The sequence below is a fragment of the Dipodomys merriami genome, unplaced genomic scaffold, assembly GCF_024711535.1.
Source record: "Dipodomys merriami isolate MVZ:Mamm:240054 unplaced genomic scaffold, mDipMer1.0.p SCAF_174, whole genome shotgun sequence".
Classification (NCBI taxonomy): Eukaryota; Metazoa; Chordata; class Mammalia; order Rodentia; family Heteromyidae; genus Dipodomys; species Dipodomys merriami.
Genome location: NW_027203093.1, coordinates 2,434,579 through 2,454,308, shown reverse-complemented (window position 1 = coordinate 2,454,308; position 19,730 = coordinate 2,434,579). Strand labels below are relative to the sequence as shown.

General features: G+C 46.8%; 1 protein-coding gene across 3 annotated transcripts in view; it reads left to right on the top strand.

Annotated features, from left to right (window-relative positions):
• Window positions 1-19,730, top strand: part of LOC138829641 (rho GTPase-activating protein 39) — an 85,086-nt gene that overhangs the window by 879 nt on the left and 64,477 nt on the right. Inside the window, exon 1 of one of the 3 annotated variants that reach the window (XM_070026080.1) lies at window positions 5,791-5,915. The exons of the other annotated variants lie outside the window; for them this stretch is intronic. The gene's annotated coding sequence lies outside the window, so the exon portion shown is untranslated. Of the gene's footprint in view, window positions 1-5,790; window positions 5,916-19,730 lie in introns of those variants that run through there. 3 annotated transcript variants of the gene reach the window in all.

Genomic DNA, 19,730 nt, shown 5'->3' with positions numbered 1-19,730 from the left:
TGGGGCGTGTGGAGCCGGGGCCGGGCGTGGGGCGTGTGGAGTGAGGGGCCGGGGCCGGGCGTGGGGCGTGTGGGAGCCGAGGTGGGGCGTGGGGCGTGGGGCTTGTGGGGCGTGAGGAGCGGCGCCGAGGTGTGAGCGCGAGTGAGGAGCCGGCCCGACGGTGGCTGTGGAGGAGCCGGGCCCGTGGTGCGCGCGCTGCGAGGAGGGTGCCCGGCTCGGGGGTAGGCGTCAGTGTGCGAGGCCCGAAAGAGATGCCGAGTGTGTCCGGCCTGTAGGTGGCCGTGAGCACGCCTGTGCCCTTGTCCAAAGATAATCGAGTGTGCGCGGCCCGGGGGTCGCCGGCGTGCGTGAGGCCCGTGGCCGGAGCGCGGTGACGCCGTGCCGGGGCGCAGGTGTGAGGCGCGCGCCTGCCGCGGCCGGCCGGGGAGCCCACGCGTGCCGCCCCGCCCTGCGCCGGCCGGCCGGGCGTCGCGGTGCTGCGGCGGGCTTTGTCCCGCTCGGGGAGGCGGGTGGGCGTCTCCGGGCGGGTCCCGCCGCCTCGGCGCGGCGGGCCGGGCTCTGCGGCAGGGCGCGCCGGCCCGGCCCGGCCGCCTGTGTCTTCGGCGGGGCAGCCGGCCCGGCGGCAGCTGTGGGTGTGTTCCGGGCCGCGGCTCGCCGCAGCTGCTGTGGGCGCCGCGCAGCCGTCAGCGCAGAAATGCGGCGGAGCCCCCTCCCCCTTCCGCGCCAGCCTCGGTGACCTCTGCGGGAGCCTCGGCGCGAGGCCTCGGCCCGGCCCTGCGCAGGCGGTACGGAGCGGTGCGGAGCCGGCGCGGAGCCTCGGAGGGCCACGGCCCCGCGTCCCCGGCGCTGGCCGAAAACAGCAGGTGGTTTCGTCCGCGGCTTCTCCTACAATGGGCTGGGGGGAGGGGAAGGAGTGCGCGTGAGTTCATCCCCGAAACCGCCCTGGTGCTCCGCGGAGAGCCTGCTTGCTGGAAGCCCTTGGTCTGTCTTGCAGAGATGCTGAGCAGATTGAGCAGAGGCAGGCCCTGGAGCCAGACTGACCACCTGTGAGGGTGACTCTTCCTTTACTGGCGTTGTGGTCTTAAGCAAAGGCTCCATGCCTTTGGTTTCTTGGCTGTAAAATGGGTTCAGTAGTAATATTGGTCTTAGAAGGTTGTTGTGAGGACTCAGTCAACGAACAATTGTGGAAGAAAAACCCATCGTGCCTGCACATTGAGTGTTAGGGGTAGCTCTTGTTGCTGAAATTTGGGTCTGGCTGTGTTGTGTGTCAGACTGGTTGTGGTAGGGTTAGGTTTGGCTGTTTGGCTGGGTTGCTTTGGGTGCTGCAGGGTGCATGCACACGCCCGGTCCTCCTACACCTGCCATTGCAGTATTTCATGGGATGGGGTCTGTAGCTCTCCCTGGAAATAGTCTATGAATTTTATTATATTACTACTACCAACAGTACCAGGGTTTAAACACAGGGCCTTATGCTTGCTAGACATGGTTTTTGTTTTGTAGACAAGTAAACTGAGGCTGTATTAGGAGTAGCAGATCTTTATAAACAAACAAGTCTCATGTATTCAGATAAATTGTTATATTGAACTGTTTTTTTGTTTTGTTTGTTCGTTGCCAATCCTGGGGCTTGAAGTCAGGGTCTGGGCACTGTCTTTGAGCTTCTTTCTTTCAAGGCTAGTGCTCCACCATTTGAGCCACAGCTCTACTTCCAACTAGCTTGCTTGTTTGCTTGCTGCCTCCCTCCCTCCCTCCCTCCCTATCTCCCTCCCTCCCTCCCTTCCTCCCTTCCTTCCTTCCTTCCTTCCTTCCCCCTCCCTTTCCTTTTCTTCTTGTCTATCTTCCTTGTCTTTCATTTTTGGTTATTTTTTGGAGGTAAGAGTCTCACAGACTTTCTTGCCCAGGCTGGCTTTGAACCACAGTCCTCAGATCTCAGTCTCCAGAGTAGCTAGGATTATAGACATGAGTCACCAGCACCAGCACTTTTTTTGGGGGGGGAGGGGGGTCGTGGGGCTTGAACTCAGGGCCTGAGCACTGACCCTAAGGTTGTTTTTTTTGCTCAAGGCTAGTGCTCTACCACTGCCACAGCCCCACTTCTGGTTTCCTGATGGTTAATTGGAAATAAGAGTCTCATGAAAGCTGGATGCTGGTGGCTCACACTGTAACCCTAGCTATTTAGGAGGCTGAGATCTGAAGATCACTGTTCGAAGCCAGCTTGGGCAGAAAAAGTCCCTGTGAAACATTCTATCTCCAATTAACCACTCAAAAACTGGAAGAGTTTTTCTTTTTTTTAGGGGGCTGGGTAGGTGGCTCAGTGGTAGAGTGCTTGTCTATCACGCATGAACCCTGGGTTCAATTCCTCAGTACTACATTAACAGAAAAAGCCCAAAGTGGTGCTGTGGCTCTAGTGGTAGAGTGCTAGCCCTGAGCAAAAGAAGCTTAGGGATAGCGCCCAGTTCAAGCCTCAGAACTGACAAAAAAGGTGGGGGGGGGGGTGCTGGGACGGTGGCTCAGTGGCAGAGTGCTTGCCTTGCATGCATGAGGCCCTGGGTTTGATTCCTCAACACTACATAAGCAGAAAAAAGGCCGGAAGTGGCGCTGAAGAGCTGAGGGACAGCGCCCAGGCCCAGAGTTCAGGCCCCATAACTGGATCCCCCCCGCCAAAAAAAAAAAATAATAGTGTAGCAATTATAATCTCTAGTTAGCTTGTTGGTTCCTTGGTGCTATTGAGAAAAATCCATGAACTTTGTTCCTAAATTGTGGTAGCTATTTTAACGTGTTTCTTGATCCTCTGCCTGCCCTTTTAGCTTCTCAGGTGTCTCATACGGACACCATAAGTTTTTGCTCAAACAACGTATGTAGTTCTCTACTTCCAGAGCTGAGCTAGATTGGCCACTAGATATTGGTCTGTTTTCCCATTGCCACCTTTCTTGTTGTATGTTGATTGACTCTGGGACCTCTTTGTGTTTTTCTGTAAGCCTTTGAGTTGCCCAAGATTTAATCTGACAGGTTTTCCTTGTGCCTTGCTGTCAAGTCTTGGGCATCAGGCCACTATTTCCAACCTGCAGGGATATTCTTCCGCATCTGGCCCACTCTGTTGTCCCAGACAGCGATGAACTCAAGGCCTGAGAACCATGTGGCCAGCAGTTATTGGATGTCTTCCTGAATTTGAATGTGTCACTTGTACCTGTTGTCAACTCTTGAATTAAATAGTGACACAAGTGAATTTTATTGCCAGTTATAAATTTTGTTGATGTGGAATTATATCCTGATACACATTATCTTGAAATTTTGATGTTCTAGTTTACTCCACTGGGTGGAGTTTTTCTTGGTTTACTTTTCCATATTTCCTCCTAAGTCTTTGAATTGTGTGAGAAAACATGTCAGTATTAGGAATGTTTAAAAAATACTCTGTACAAGTATTGCTTACTCATTACTTTTAAAGTTGAGTATATTCTATGTTGTACAGGGCTCATGCATGCATGAGGCCCTGGGTTCGATTCCTAAGCACCACATAAGCAGAAAAAAGCCAGAAGTGGTGCTGTGGCTCAAGTAGTAGGGTGCTATCTTTGAGCTGAAGAGCTGAGGGACAGTGTCCAGGCCCCACGACTGACCAAAAAAAAAAAAATTGTAAATATATTGTAAGGCCTTTGATGGGTGCTAGCTGCCAGCTACTCAGGAGGCTGAGATCTGAGGATTAAAGTTCAAAGCCATCCTTGAGACTTTTAAAAAATTTTTTTTGTTTTGGGTCCTGGGGCTTGATCTCAGGGCCTGGGCACTCTCCCTGAGCTTTTGCGCTCGAGGCTTGTGCTCCACCACTTTGAGTCACAATGCCACTTCTGGTTTTTCTGGTGGTTACTTGGAAATAAGAGTCTCATGGAGGGGCTGGGAAGGTGGCTCAGTGGTAGAGCGCTTGCCTTGCATGCCTGAGGCCCTGGGTTCATTCCTCAATACCACATAAGCAAAAAGAAAAAAAGCCGGAAATGGAGCTGTTACTCAAGTGGTAGAGCGCTAGCCTTGAGCTGAAGAGCTGAGGGATAGCGCTCAGGCCCAGAGTTCAGGCCCCATGACTGGACCCTCCCCCCCCCCCCCAAAAAAAAAAAAAAGAGTCTCATGGACTTTCTTGCCCAGGCTAGCTTTGAACTGAGAGTCTTAGATCTCAACATTCTGAGTACCTAGGATTATAGGCATGAGCCACCAGCATCCTGCAGCTGTTGAGATTCATCTCCAGTTAACCTCCTGAAAGATAGAAGTAAAGCTGTGGCTCACAATGGTAGAATGCTAGCCTTGAGCAAAAAAGCTCAGTACAGGACCCTAGATCCTGAGTTCAAGGTCCGGGACCTCTCTCTCTCTCTCTCTCCCTTCCCCCCCCTCCCCCAAACTAGGTCTCTAGTCTAGGGATCAGTAAGTTGCAGCCCACCAGCAGAACATCTGGTTGTCAATAAAGCTTTATTGACACATAGCTATACATGTTCAGTTTTGTGTTATCTTGATTGCTTTGGTGGAATTTAATAGTTGTGATAGGCTGTGTGGCTTTCAAAGTTTAAACTTTTTTTTGTTGTTGGTGGTGGTCATGGGACATGAACTGAGGACCTTCTGTCCCTGCACTCTTTCACTCAAGGCTAGCAAAGCTTGAACTCTTTACTCTGGCCTGTTTACAGAATAGGTATGCTCTAGGAATTTGGAAGAGAAATGATTGCAGGTAATAAAACCAGTAAGGGGGGGCTGGGAAGGTAGCTCAGTGGTAGAGTGCTTGCTTTGCATGCATGAGGCCCTGGGTTCGATTCCTCAACACCCATAAGCAGAAAAGCCAGAAGTGGTGCTATGGTTCCAGTGGTAGAGTGCTAACCTTGAGCTGAAGAGCTAAGGGACAGCACCCAGGCCCAGAGTTCAGGCCCCACGAGCGGGGGGGGGGGGGGGGGGGGGAGGGGAAGAATAATGGGAAATGGGGGTAACGATGCTAAGATCTTTGAATTCAGGTTAAAGAAGAGCTATTGCAGGAGTGTAAGTAGGGCCATCAGCAGTGACAGTAGAATGCACGGGAGAGGAGGAGATCTTCCTCTCTGGGGAACTTGGGATAACATATTGCCTCATTTTTTTTTTTTTTTTTTTTTTTTTTGTCGGTCGTGGGGCTTGAACTCTGGGCCTGGGCGCTGTCCCTCAGCTCTTACAGCTCAAGGCGAGCGCTCTACCACTTGAGCTACAGCGCCACTTCCAGTTTTCTGGTGGTTTATTGGAGATAGGAGTCTCATGGTTTTTCCTGCCCGGGCTGGCTTTGAACCTCGATCCTCAGATCTCAGCCTCCTGAGTAGCTAGGATTACAGGCGTGAGCCACCAGCGCCCGGCTAGCCTCATGTTTTTATGGCTTTCCTGTTCATGTGCATTTGCTTATCATCTTGTTTTAGGTCCTAGGACAATTGCTTTTTGAGACATGCTGTTTTTGTGACAGGACAGCAGATGCTCAGTGTATTATCAAATGTGGTTTATTGGGCCAGAACAAGTAATATATATACCCCCCTTGGAGGGGTGAGCATATATGAAGACAATATCATATCCCCAGAAAATGAAGGAGCTTGTGGGATGACATTGCACATATGACCTTACACATATGGTGTATGTGAGCTCTCCACAGCCTGAGACAGGGTAGCCAGCCCTACTTATAAATAAGCTGCTAGAATTCTTCTTCTTTTTTTTTTTTTTTTTTTTTTTTTTGGTTGGTCGTGGGGCTTGAACTCTGGGCCTGCCTGGGTGCTGTCCCTCAGCTCTTCAGCTCAAGAAGAGCACTCACTCTACCACTTGAACAACATCACTACTTCCAGTTTTCTGGTGGATTATTGGAGAGAAGAGTCTTATGTGTCATGAATTTTCCTGTCTGGACTGGCTTTGAACCATGATCTTCAGATCTCAGCCTATGATTACAGGTATGAATCACTGGCCTTTGGCAGCTCCTTGGATTTTTGGATCACACCTCCTTCTCTTTCAGAGGCCTTTCTCTCTGGCGCTTTGAAACCAACATATACTAGAAGTCTTGGCCTTGAGCCTTGCCTCCCCCAAATTTACATCCCCTTTTTGACATAGCTGCTCAAGGTGATGTGTACTGAGCAATGATCTCACCAAGGAATTATTTGGTACCTTCCTCCTTGGCAATATCTAGACATTTTTGGTTGTCTCTATTGGGATGGACACACAGGTACTCATGGAGCCTAGGGATATTGATGAACACATGATCCTCAGCCCTGTGTTCTGTCCCCTACTCCCCAGTGCCTCATGGACTGTACTTCACAGCCAGGAGTGTCCCCCAACCTCCTGTGCCCTCAGTAATACTTTCATGTAGCAACCAGTCCAGCCTCTACCCAGCATTACCTCCTCAACGTTTCTCCTGTCCTACTTTGGTCCTGGGTTAGGACTGAGTAGGAACCCTCTCATCAGCCCATCTGGCTCCTTTCCTATCCTCCCAAGGTGCTCTATGTGGCACCTTCATCACCAAATGGCCTTGTCTCTGCTAAATCCTGGAGGGGAACAGAGTGTTATGCTTCATGTGGCTTGTGTGTGTGTATGTGCAGGTACCAGGGCTTGGATTCAGGACCCTGTGCTCTTGCTTTGCTGTCACTGTACCACTTGAGCCATCCCACCTCTCCAGTTTGAGCTTTTTGCTGGTTTAATTGGAAATAAGAGTCATGCAGATTCATTGGCCTGAGCTGGCTTTGAACCTGCAATCCTCAGTTCTCATTCTTTTTTTTTTTTTTTTTTGGTTCAGTCATGGGGCCTGAACTCTGGGCCTGGGCGCTGTCCCTCAGCTCTTCAGCTCAAGGCTAGCGCTCTACCACTTGAGCCACAGCACCACTTCCGGCTTTTTTTCTTTTTGCTTATGTGGTGCTGAGGAATCGAACCCAGGGCCTCAGGCATGCAAGGCAAGCGCTCTACCACTGAGCCACCTTCCCAGCCCAGTTCTCATTCTTTTGAGTAGCTAGGATTATATGTGTGAGCCATTGGTGTGTGTCTTTTGCACATGGCTTTTGGGGGGGGTGGAGATGAGTTTGGGCTTGGAGTGTCTGCAAAGAGTGGTTAATAGGCTGTGCAAGTGACTGTAATTTCTTCCATGTTGGCTGTTTTCCACTAACTAGGGCCTCTTTTATGTCTTGCTTTCTAAATTATAACTTGTTTAGTTTCAATAGATTGACTTTATTTTTGCTTCATAAAGTTTTTGGCTTATATATTTTTGAACAGGTGATATATTTGCATGGTACTAAAGTGCAGTGGTTCTCAGTGAACCCTCCTTCTGATCTTTTCCGAGGATCCTGGTTCCCTGGAAGACTAGCTATGACCAGCGTCTTCCAGAGATCTTTGTAACTATATAGGCATCAAGTATATTTATTCTTTTTTTTCTACTTTTCCTTTAAAAAATAATTCTGAACTTTGCCCTTTTCAACTGAGTTGAGAAGTCATTGTTTTGCATTACTTCCTTCAGGACATTCTTCTTCTTAGCTTCATGGTGTTCTACAGTATGGATGTACAATTTATTTAACCATCCACTGCTGGCAATATTATACTTGGTAGAGTCACAAGCAAAGCTTCTAGAGGAGCATTTTGCAAGTACTCCAGAGATCCCTCTGAGAAACAGCACTTCTGTCAGTTATCTTATAATTTCTCTGTGTGTGTATTGGTCCTACTGAGATCTGAACTCAGAGCCTTGCACTTGTTAGGCAAGCTTGCTATCACTTGAGCCTCAGCCCTTGTTTTTTTTTTTTTTTTTTGGTCTCATGTTTTTTTTGTTTTTTGTGGTTTTTTTTTTTTTAATTTTTTTTTTGGTGCTGGTCCTAGGGCTTGAACTCATGGCCTGTGTACTCTCTCTCTGAGCTTTAGTGCTAAAGGCTGGTGCTCTACCACTTTGAGCCACAGTTCCATTTCCAGCTTTTTGTGGTTAATTGGAGGTAAAAGTTGTATGAAAGAAGCCAGACTTGCCCTCGTACTGATGGCTCACACATATAATCCTAGCTACTCAGGGGCTTAGACCTGAGGATTACAGTTCAAAGCCAGCCGGGGCAGGAAAGCCCATGGACTCTTATCCCCAAATAACCACCAGAAAACTGGAAGTGGCGCTGTGGCTCAAAGTGATAGTGCTAGCTTTGGACAAACTAGCTCAGGGACAGTGCTCAAGCCATGAATTTGAAGCCCCATGATTGCAAAAAAAAAAAAAAAAAAAAAAAGCCATGTTAAATAATTATGTTAGTTTGTTAATTTTATTTGCTTTTTTGTTGTTGTTTTGTTTCGAGACAAGATCTTACAATATAGTCCAGATTGGCCTAAAGCTCCAGATCTTTCTTCCACAGCCCCTTATGCTAAGATTACAAACATGAACTACCATGCTTGGTATAAATTATATTTACATGAAATGTCCAGAATAAGCAAAGTCATGGAGAAAACATGTCTGTGGTTGCCAAGGGCTTGGGGAATGGTAGTTAAAAGATTTTTTTTTTTTTTTGGGTCCGGTCGTGGGGCCTGAACTCTGGGTCTGGGTGCTGTCCCTCAGCTCTTCAGCTCAAGGCTAGCGCTCTACCACTTGAGCCACAGCGCCACTTCCGGCTTTTTTCTTTTTGTTTATGTGGTGCTGAGGAATCGAACCCAGGGCCTCGAGCATGCAAGGCAAGTGCTCTACCACTGAGCCACCTTCCCAGCCCCCAGTTAAAAGATTTTTGTTGTTAGGTTGTGCTGGCACTGGGGCTTGAACTTAGGACCTTGTGCTTTCACTGGGCCTTTTCATTCGAAGTGGATGCTTCACCTCAACTTTTTGCTGGTTAATTGGAGAATAGAGTCTCTCAATGGACTTTTTTGGCTTGGCTGGCTTTGAACTTTGATCCTTAGATGTTAGTCTCTGCCAGGGCCTGGCTGAGATGTGGGTTTTTAGGGTAAGGAAAAGGTGAAAGTTAAATGAGGGAGGGAACCTGTTCAAAAAAAGTACTCATTTGACTTATGTAACTGTAACCCCTCTGTATTTCATCTTTATAATAAAAAAAATTCTAAGGGGCTGGGAAAGTGGCTCAGTGGAAGAGCGCTTGCTTTGCATGCCTGAGGCTCTGGGTTCCATTCCTCAGCACCACATAAGCAAAAAAGAAAAAAGCTGGAAGTGGCGCTGTGGCTCAAGTGGTAGAGCGCTAGCCTTGAGCTGAAGAGCTGAGGGACAGTGCCCAGGCCCAGAGTTCAGGCCCCACAACCGGACCCCAAAAAAAAAAATTCCAAAGTTGGGTACCGGTGGCTCACACTTTTAATCCTAGATACTCAGGAGGCTGAGATCTGAGGATTGAAGTTCGAAGCCAGCCTGGGCAGCAAAGTCCATGAGACTATCTCCAGTTAACTACCAGAAAACCCAAAGTGGTGCTATGGTTGAAGTGGTAGAGTGCTCGCCTTGAGCTGAAGAGCTCAGAGACAGTGCACAGGCCCAGAGTTCAAGCCCCAGGACTGACCAAAAAAAAGGTGAAAGTTGTACTTATCTGTGAATATACTAGAAAGTATACCCCCCCCCCCCCAGTCCTGGGGCTTGAACTCAAGACTTGGTCATTGTCCCTGAGCTTCTCAGGCTCTAGGCTGTGCTCTAACACTAGAGCTACAGCACTACTTCTGGCTTTCTCTGAGTGCCTCAGGAATAATCAGACCAGATGTTGATTGAGTTTCACAGAAATGTTTACCTGGAGAACTGCTTGGTTTTTCTATTCCAGTCCTTATTACCATTTCCTGGGACTCTGACAGCCAGCATGTTCTTCTCAGCATTGGGTACTGTGCTGAAACTCATACAAGACGTTTCCCCAGACCATGTGTTTCACATTGTTTGTGCATCAGACTGCATCAAGTTGAAGCACCTGTGGAGCCTCCAGATAGTCTTTTTTTTTTTTTGTCAGCATGGGACCTGAACTCTGGGCCTGGGCGCTGTCCCTCAGCTCTTTATCTCAAGGCAAGCACTCTACCACTTGAGTCACAGCACTACTTCTGGTTTTCTGGTGGTCAATTGTAGGTAAAAGTCTCATGGACTTTCCTGCCCTTGCTGGCTTTGAACCATGATCCTCAGATCTCAGCCTCCCAAGTAGCTAGGATTACCGATGCCTGGCTTAGATATTCAATTGAAATGGTATTGACCTTTGTATTCAGAAGTATTAGAAATGCTTCAGTTCCTAAAATCTAGGATAGTAATTCTGTGGATCTCAAGAGACCTTCATGTGCGAACTTTTTAGGGAGGTGTAGGAATAACATGGGGCTTAAACCTCACTCAGGAGTAGAACCCTTCTCCATGGCTCCTCAGAGGCTGAACACCTAGTTCTGTTTGCAGGCCTACCTGCTCTCACCTCACTTTCAGTCTCCACTGTCACTTGCTAAGAGCCAGCCACTTACTAGTCAAGTTTCCCTTAGAGGCCAAACCTTTGTTAAAGGCTGCAGACATTGTTCTTACACTTGGGGGCAGCAATGCTGGCAGTATCCTGGGCTCCTAGGTAGTCCGTATAGCAGCTGTGTAGGTAGCCCAAGGAGTTACAAAAGTCTAGGTAGGCTTCTGGAGAAGGGATGTCTTACTTAGGAAGGAGGACTGTTGAAGGGGTGGCTGTTCACCAGGCTCAGAAAGAGTTTATCTCAGGTGGAAGGAAGGAGCTAGCAGGCCTTCAGACAGATGCCAACAACTTTTGTGACTGGAATGCCCAGTGTAAGGAGGGGTGAGCAACAGGAGAGCTGATCATTGGGGGCCAGAAGTGTAGAGTGAGGCCCCTGCCTCTGAAGCTCAGTGTCTAGCACTGGGGACAGACACACACTGGTGAACATTGCAGGATATGCTTGGAAGGACTACATAACTGGGGTAGATAATGAGTCAGGGCCAGCTTCCTGGGAGTGAGACCAAATCTAGGACCTGTAGAGAGGGTGGTGGTTTGGCTCCAGTTGCAGTACTGGGTCAGGAGCCAAGAAAGCCAGCAAGGCCAGGAAATGGGGTAGGCCAGGGCAGCTAGCCCATTCTGAGGGCTTACCTAAGGCACTCTGTTTGAAGCGTCTCTTGGGCCTTTTCATTGTGCTATGACAAAGTCTGGAACAGGAGCAGAAACTGTTCTGTGGTACTGGGGAGTGAGTGGTGGGGGTGAGGACAAAAGCTGTTGAGGGTCAAGGAAGATAGGAGGGGCTATCACAGTTTCTGGCTCAGGCCCAGGCCCTGCATTCCTTTTTACTGCCAAGCAGTACCCTTTGTAGGGATACTGCATGTCACTTGTCCATAGATCCACTGATGGACACTCTGGTCTCCTTTACTTGTTGGTGATTATGAAAATACTGCTACTTCTGGGTATTTATGTTTAAGGTTTTTTTTGTTTTGTTTTGTTGTTGTTGTTTTGGTCAGTCGTGGAGCTTGAACTCTGGGCCTGGGCGCTGTCCCTGAGCTCTTCAGCTCAAGGCTGGCACTCTAGCACTTGAGTCATAGAGCCACTTCCAGCTTTTTCTGTGTACGTAGTAATGAGGAAGTGAACCCCAGGCTTTGTGCATGCTAGGCAAGCACTCTACCATTAGGTCACATTCCCAGCCCCGTATTTAAGATTTTGAGCAGTTACATGTTTTTGATTCTCAGATATATCCCTTGAAGTGAAAATAGAATTGCTGTGTATAACTTTTGTGTATGTGTTGGTCTTGGGGCTTGAATTTGGGCCTTGGTACTGTCCTTGAACTTATTTACTCAAGGCTAATACTCTACCACTTGAGCCACAGCTCCACTTTCAACTTTTTGGTTTTGTCTACAGACTAATAACCTCTTCAGGCTGGCTTTGAACCACAATCCTCAGATCTCTGACTAGCTAGGATTGTGGGTATGAGCCACTGGTGCTTAGCTGTTATTTAGTTTTAACAGCCATATATTACAAGAAGAGGTTGCTATGATGAATATAGATGTTCCAGGAGGGCTGGTATAATAAGTATCCCTTTGTTTTGGAGCACAATTGAAGGATAAGACCTTTACTACCCTTGAGGTTTTTTTTTTTTTTTTGCAATTTTTTTATTGTGATTAAGTGATTACATAAATTTCACAAATTTCACAGTATTGTGGGATAGTGATACTTAGTTAAAGTCACAAACACATTCTAACTGGGGCTAGGAAGATGGCTCAGTGGTAGAGCGCTTGCCTTGCAATGCATGAGGCCCTGGGTTCAATTCCTCAGCACCACATAAACAAAAAGAAAAAAGCTGGAAGTGGCGCTGTGGCTCAAGTGGTAGAGTGCTAGCCTTGAGCTGAAGAGCTGAGGGACAGCGCCCAGTCCCAGAGTTCAGGCCCCATGACCGGACCCAAAAAAAAAAAAAACCAACCCCACATTCTAACCTTCATGGGGCAAATTGTCTCTATCGTGATCTATAACGTTTATGAGTTCTATGAGCTCTGACAATACAGCTATTTCTTTCACATCAGTGATATGTGCATTCCTTTCCTTTAGCTTAGTGTCAGCTGTTCCCTCTTTCCCACTCATTCCCTCCCTCCCATTGCTGCCCTTGAGTTGCTTAGTTCGTTTTAATCAATGTCCAGTGCAGCTGATGGGTCCTTCTATTGTATGTTTTCCTGTTTCCCTCTGGTTCTGTGTCTTCCTCCTAGTCTCCCTCAGATGTGCACATATATACCATATTATGTGGTCTGCAGCATGGGGTCATTGAGTAGTGATTCAGGGAGACCATGTGCTGTTTGTCTCTTTGCTCTTGGCTTACCTCACTCAACATGATTTCTTCTAGTTCCATCCATTTCCCTGTGAATGCCATTATTTTGTCCTTTCTAATGGCTGCATAATATTCCATTGTATATAGGTACCACAATTTTTGGATCCATTCATCTGTGGTGGGGCAAATGGGTTGTTTCCATATCCTGGCTATTGTGAACAGTGCTGCAGTGAACATGGAGGTGCATGTGTCCTTGTATCCTGGTTCTTGTTCAGGATAGATGCCTAGGGGTGGTATGGCTGGGTCATAGGGGAGGTCAATATTTAGCTTTCTAAGGACCGTTTGGGAGGTTTTTTAAATCTGGCTGTGGAGGTGAGATGAGACTTGGAGGGAGGGAGGGAAGCTGAAAACATGTAGAAGGAACTGAAACTTGCATATGAGAGGCTGTTGAGGTTGGATGAATAGTTGGCCACATAGCTGGTGCCAGGGTGCCATGGACAGGAATGGCAGGATAGAGACTTGGGCCAGACTGGAGAAGAATGAAAAGAGATTTGGAGAGGAGAGTACATTCAAGGAATCTCCACTTGAAGAATGTTGTGATGTTGAATGGACCTGGCAACTGGGAGAGAAGTGGTCAATACAGAGATTATTATTATTTTATTTATTTTTTGTTGGTTGTGTGCCCTGAACTCTGGACCTGGGCGCTGTCTCTCAGGTCTCTTCAGCTCAAGGCTAGCGCTCTGCCACTTGAGCCACAGCGCCACTTCCGGTTTTTTCAGTTTATGTGGTACTGAGGAATCGAAACCAGGGTCTCATGCATGCAAGGCAAGCGCTCTACCACTGAGCCACCTTCCCAGACCAATGCAGAGATGTTTGAGCAGACACTATGAGGCTATAGTGGACACCCTGGGAACAAAAGTTCAAAGGCTGTGTTGAAGAGAGAAAAGAGCTATAGGGTGTCCTACAGTGGAAGGGAGCATGAGCATCTGACACGGGAAAGCCAGGGGAGAGTCTAGGAGGGAGCAGGTCAGTAAATGTGACAGTATGGTAGAACATTTAAAGCCAATGAATCAGGGCAGAAGACTTGAAAAAGACTGAATTGTCTGTCTTTGCTCTGAAGCCCTACAAAATAGTTTAGAAATGTCCTTCTAAAGTTAGGCTTGAATGTGGAACTTGATCAGCAACATTTATGTTTACTCTAAATCAGAGGCCTTTGATTTACAGATCAGATTAGATTAAATGTGATGGAAAAGGGAGCATTCAGTAGCAATTGCTGTGACTGAAGCAGGTCTTAGTGGAAATGTAAAGATGAGAACTTGCAGAATACATGCAATTTCACATGATTACACCTGACTGGATCCATATAAGTAGCTTCTCAGCACACGCAGACTATGTGATGAGCCTTAGACCTTTTGTTGGTGCAGTTAGGCTGGGCATCCTTGAGTTTCCCCGTGCGTGATGCTGGCTGCCTCACTGCCTGCTGATGTGACTGTAATAATCATGTCCTGTACAAGCATGAATATTAGTTACTCTCATGTTTGAAGCAGTATGAAATGGAGAGTTGCACTTAGTAAGCTTATTGGAGAGTGCTGTTGGGATCAGCACTGGAGAATGAGCCCTGAAGGAGGTAAGTTGACTATTGGGTATCCCGTCCACAAAATGAAGATGAGGACATTCTTCATGAATCAGGTCTCTGATCAGTGCTTTGTAGTGCTCGGTGCCCATGTTTTGCCAAATTCATACTTAATATTTACTAAATATTGATACCTATTTCAGTATTAAATATTAATGTTTCTGATTTTTTTTTTCGGTTGTGGGGCTGAACTCTGGGCTTGGGCGCTGTTCCTGCGCTTTTCAGCTCAAGGTGAGCACTCTACTGCTTGAGCCACAGTGACACTTCCACTTTTCTGGTGGTTTATTGGAGATAAGAGTTTCACTGTCTGGGCTGGCTTTGAACCATGATCCTCAGATTTCAGCCTCCTTAGTAGCTAGGATTACAGGTGTGAGCCACCGGTGCCCAGCTGCTCTACCATTTGAGCTACAGCGCCACTTCCAGTTTTCTGGTGGTTTTTTGGAAATAAGAGTCTCACAAACTTTCCTGCCTGAGCTGGCTTTGAACCACCATCCTCAGATCTCAGCCTCCTGAGATTATAGGCGTGAGCCACCGGCGCCTGGCTTGATTTTTTTTTTTTTTTTTTTAAATCAGTCATGGGGCCTTAACTTTGGGGCCTGGGTGCTGTCCTTCAGCTCTTCAGCTCAAGGCTAGTGCTCTGCCACTGTGGCTCAAGTGGCAGAGCACTAGCCTTGAGCCACAGTGCCACTTCCGGCTTTTTCTATTTATGTGGTTGCTGAGGAATTGAACCCAGGGCCTCATGTATGCAAGGCAAACATTCCACCCCCTAAGCCACCTTCCCAGCCTTGTTTCTGATTTTTTACATATAGGACACAATTATTTTTCCATTTCTAGTCTGTATGCCTTTACTTATTTTTCCTGCCTTATTGCACTGACTAGAACTTCTGCAAAATGCCATACAAAATATTGGTAGATACTATTTGTGTTGGTAGAAAGTAGTTGTAGGTTTGCTTATATACCCTGTCACTTTGAAGAAGGCTCCTTCAGTTCTCAAGGATGGGCCCTGCCTGAGTTTTCTGCCCTCATAGCCAACCTTTTCCTGGTACCTGGGCACTCTCTTGCTTCAGATACTCTTGGAGTATCTCATGATTTCATAGTGTGTATACTTGCTAATTGTCTGTGGTCAGCCCAGACTGGTAGCATTAGGAGGGGAGTGTTAATGTGATGAGAGCTAGACAGAGTGTGGCATAGATCCCACTTCCTGTGGCAGAGCTGCAGATGAGCCAGGAGTTTTTTGCTTCCTCCTTGATACCCAGTCAATGATGTGGTGAGTTTTTTTGCCCATTTCTAGGCCTGATGTTTTATTACCTGCTGCCTAGGTAGAGCAGATGGGAGGCTGGCAGTGGCTGACATCTGCTCAGAGGCCTGAAGGAGCTTGGTGTGGCTACGAATGGCAAAGAACCTGCCTGGTGGGATAGTCTGATAAAGCAAATCTGAGTTCCAGAGCAGGAGTAAGGCTAGCATCTGGATGAGGGCACTGCTCTCAAATTCAATGGAGATGCCACTGATTGCTGAGTATTATACACACGTAGGGCCCAGAGAGAGCTAGGTGTGAGGTTGTAGATGTGTTGTGCTTATAACTGAGCTGAAGGCAGGGGTCCCTGAGGTAGCATCTCCAGTGAGAGACTGTGGAGATAGAAGCCACAGCTGCAGGATATGGATCTGGAAACTTAGGGGGAAAAGCTGCATTCATCTGTAATGTTTTCAAAATCTTTGTTGAGGTACAGTATATGTTCCAAAATTTTACCTGTTAATTATATAATTTAGTAGTTTTACTAAATTTCCATAAATGCACAACTGTCACCACAGTCCAATTTGAGAGTGATTCTATCACCTCAAAAAGAGTCTACCTCTCATTTCCAGCCCAGTTCTGGACAACAGTTTCTGTATAGTTACCTTTTCTTGTCATTTAATGCCAATAAAATCATAGAGAAGGTTGTTTTTTGTGTTTGACATTTTGCCTTGGCATTTTTTCCATCTTACTGTTGAAGTGTCCTTGGAGTGGATTCACCATGCTTTGTTTCATTGCTATCTGGTTGATGTGCTTGTTCATTCATAGAACTAGTGCTGCTCTGAACACATGCAGAGGTCTGCATTTATAGCAGAATGTTGAATGTGCATGCTCAGAATGGTGAACTTTCACATTCAGAGGCAGAATGTTAAAAATGTGTGTGCATAGCAGAATTGACACATGTACTTCTTTCTTTTGGGTAGATTCCTAGGTGTAGAGTTATAAAGCATTCAGTAAGTATATGTTTAAGAAACTACCAAGCTACTCTCTAAAATGGTTTTATAATTTTGCTCTCACTGGTAGTGTGTGGGCCCTGCTTTCTCATGACCTGTTAGCAGTTGTCTGACTTATTTCTTCTTTGAGGACTGAGTTTTTGTTTTGTTTTGTTTTGTTTTTTGTTTGGGTCCGGTCATGGGGCCTGAACTCGGCCTGGGCGCTGTCCTTCAGCTCAAGGCTAGTGCTCTACCACTTGAGCCACAGCGCCACTTCCGGCTTTTTTCTTTTTGTTTATGTGGTACTGAGGAATCAAACTCAGGGCCTCAGGCATGCAAGGCAAGCGCTCTACCACTGAGCCACCTTCCCAGCCCCATGAGGACTGAGTTCTGCACTCAGTTCCTTGTGCTTGTTTGGCAGGTGGTTTACCATTGAGCCATGCTTCCAGCCCTTTTTCCTTTGGTTATTTATTTATTATTTAATTTTTTGCTGTTGTTGATTGTGGGGCTTGAACTAGGGGCCTGGGTGCTGTCCCTGAGCTCTTTGCTCGAGGCTAGCTCTACCACTTTGAGTCACACAGAGACACTTCCAGTTTTCTGAGGGTTATTTGGAGATGAGAGTCTCATGGACTTTCTTGCTTGAGCTGGCTTTGAACCATGATCCTCAGATCTCAGCCACCTGAGAAGCTAGGATTATAGGCGTGAGCCATCGGTACCCAGTTTCCTTTATTTATTAAAAATTTTTTTTTATTGAGATTAAGTGATTACATAAATTTCACAAATTTCACAGTGTTGTGAGATAGTGATACTTAGTTAAAGTCACAAACATATTTTAACCTTCATAAGGCAAATTGTCATGATTGTGGTCTATAAAGTTTGTGAATTCTATGAGCTTTGACAATACAACTATTTTTTCCACATTGGATCATATGTACATTTCTTTCCTTTTGCTTAGTATGAGCTGTTCCCTCTTTCCCACTCATTCTCTCCCTCCCATTGCTGCCCTTGAGTTGTCTAGTTCATTTTAATCAATGTACAGTGCAGCTGATGGGTCCTGCTATTTATAGTTTCCAGTTTCCCTCTGATTTTGTGCCCTCCTCCTAGCTTCCCTCAGATGTGCGCGAGCGCGAGCGCGCACACACACACACACACACCACACACACACGCGCACACACCCACCCCCCACCCCCCACCCCCACACACATATACACACGTGGTCCAGAACATGGAGTCGTTTAGAAATGATACAACCTATTGAGTGGAGATCCTTTGTTTCCTGAGTCCTCAGCTTCTTTTATTTTTTTGAATAGAATTTTATGTTTGGACCAGCCTAGACCATGATCCTCCTATTTCCTATATGGTTAGGATGACAGCTATCTATCACCATGCCAAACTTTTTATTGGTTGAGTGGTGTGTATGTGTGTGTGTGGGGGGGGACAGAGTCTTGCAGACTTTTGCCTTCAGTGGCCTTGAACCACAATCTTCCAATCCTGGCCTCTTAAGTAGCTATTTTTACAGATATAAGCACCCAACTTGACTTGACTCCTCTCCTCTCCGCTGTCCTTTTTTTGCCTCCCTTCCCTCCCTCCCTCCCTCCATCCCTTCCCTTCCTCCCTCCCTCCTTCCCTCCCTCCCTCCCTCCCTCCCTCCCTCCTTTCCTCCCTTCCTTCCTTCCTTCCTCTCTCTCTCTGTGCTGGTACTAGAGGTTGAACGCCGGTCCTTGAGCTCTTGCTTGGCTTTTTCCACTCATGGCTGGTACTCTACCACTTGAGTCATGCCTCTGGTTTCAACTTTGGTTGATTATCACTCTATTTTCCTCCTAATCTTTTTTTTTTTTTTTTTTTTTTTTTTTTTTGTCGGTCATGGGGCTTGAACTCTGGACCTGAGCACTGTCCCTGCGCTCTTCAGCTCAAGGCGAGCGCTCTACCGCTTGAGCCACAGTGCTACTTCCGGTTTTCTAGTGGTTTATTGGAGATCAGAGTCTCACAGACTGGCTGGCTTTGAACCATAATCCTCAGATCTCAGTCTCCTGAGTAGCTAGGATTACAGGCGTGAACCACAGGTGCCCAGCTTTTTTCTCCTATTCTTAAAACAATTCTAATAGGTTTCATTGTTTTATTTTCATACATGCATATAAACTTAGATCATATTCATCCTCATTTACCCTCTCCTTTACCCCCTTCCTCCTCCCTCTCGTACTGCCCACCCCCATAATTTGGCAAGTTACTTATTCCTGAACATCCTTTTTTATATTAAAGGGGAAAAATTAGTAACTCACTATGTATCCAAAAAAGAAAAAAACATGTATCAATCCAATCAGTTCCCTAAAATGTAACGAGAACAGTGGCAAAACACTTTGTATAAAGAAATTAGCTATTATGTTAGGAGAAACTTTCATTGCAATAGAAAGGCCTGGACCATTGTGAAGCCTGAAGCAATCACACTGGCTCCCACTGCCCCACACCTGAGGCCTCTGCTAGGCCTTCATTGAGACCTCCCGGGTAGCCATGTCTGCCAAGGTTGCTGCTGCTTCTTGGGGACAGCATTGCCTTTCTTCCTTTTACATATGGCATTCTTCTCATGACAGCAAACGTCTCAGATATCTGATTCAGGCACTGTTCTCATTTACTCTCAGCTCTTTGCTGGGAGTGTGTTTTGTGATTTTTTTTTTTAACCCACTTGCCTAATTCATTCTTTTTTTTTAAAATTACTTTATTGTTATTATAGAAGTGATGTACAGAGGGATTTTATTTTTATTTATTTTTATTTTTTGTTCGGTTGTGGGGCTTGAACTCTGGGCCTGAGCGCTGTCCCTGTGCTCTTCAGCTCAAGGCGAGCGCTCTACCACTTGAGCTATAGCGCCACTTCTGGTTTTCTAGTGGTTTATTGGAGATAAGAGTCTCATGGAGGGGCTGGGAAGATGGCTCAGTGGTAGAGTGCTTGCCTTGCATGCATGAGGCCCTGGGTTCGATTTCCCAGCACCACATAAGCAAAAAGAAAAAAAAAAGCTGGAAGTGGTGCTGTGGCTCAAGTGGTAGAGCGCTAGCCTTGAGCTGAAGAGCTGAGGGACAGCGCCCAGGCCCAGAGTTCAGGCCCAACGACTGGACCCAAAAAAAAAAAAAAAGAGTCTCACGGACTTTCCTGCCCGAGCTGGCTTTGAACTGCAATCCTCAGATCTTAGCCTCCTGAGTAGTTTGGATTACAGCATGAGCCACCAGCGCCCGG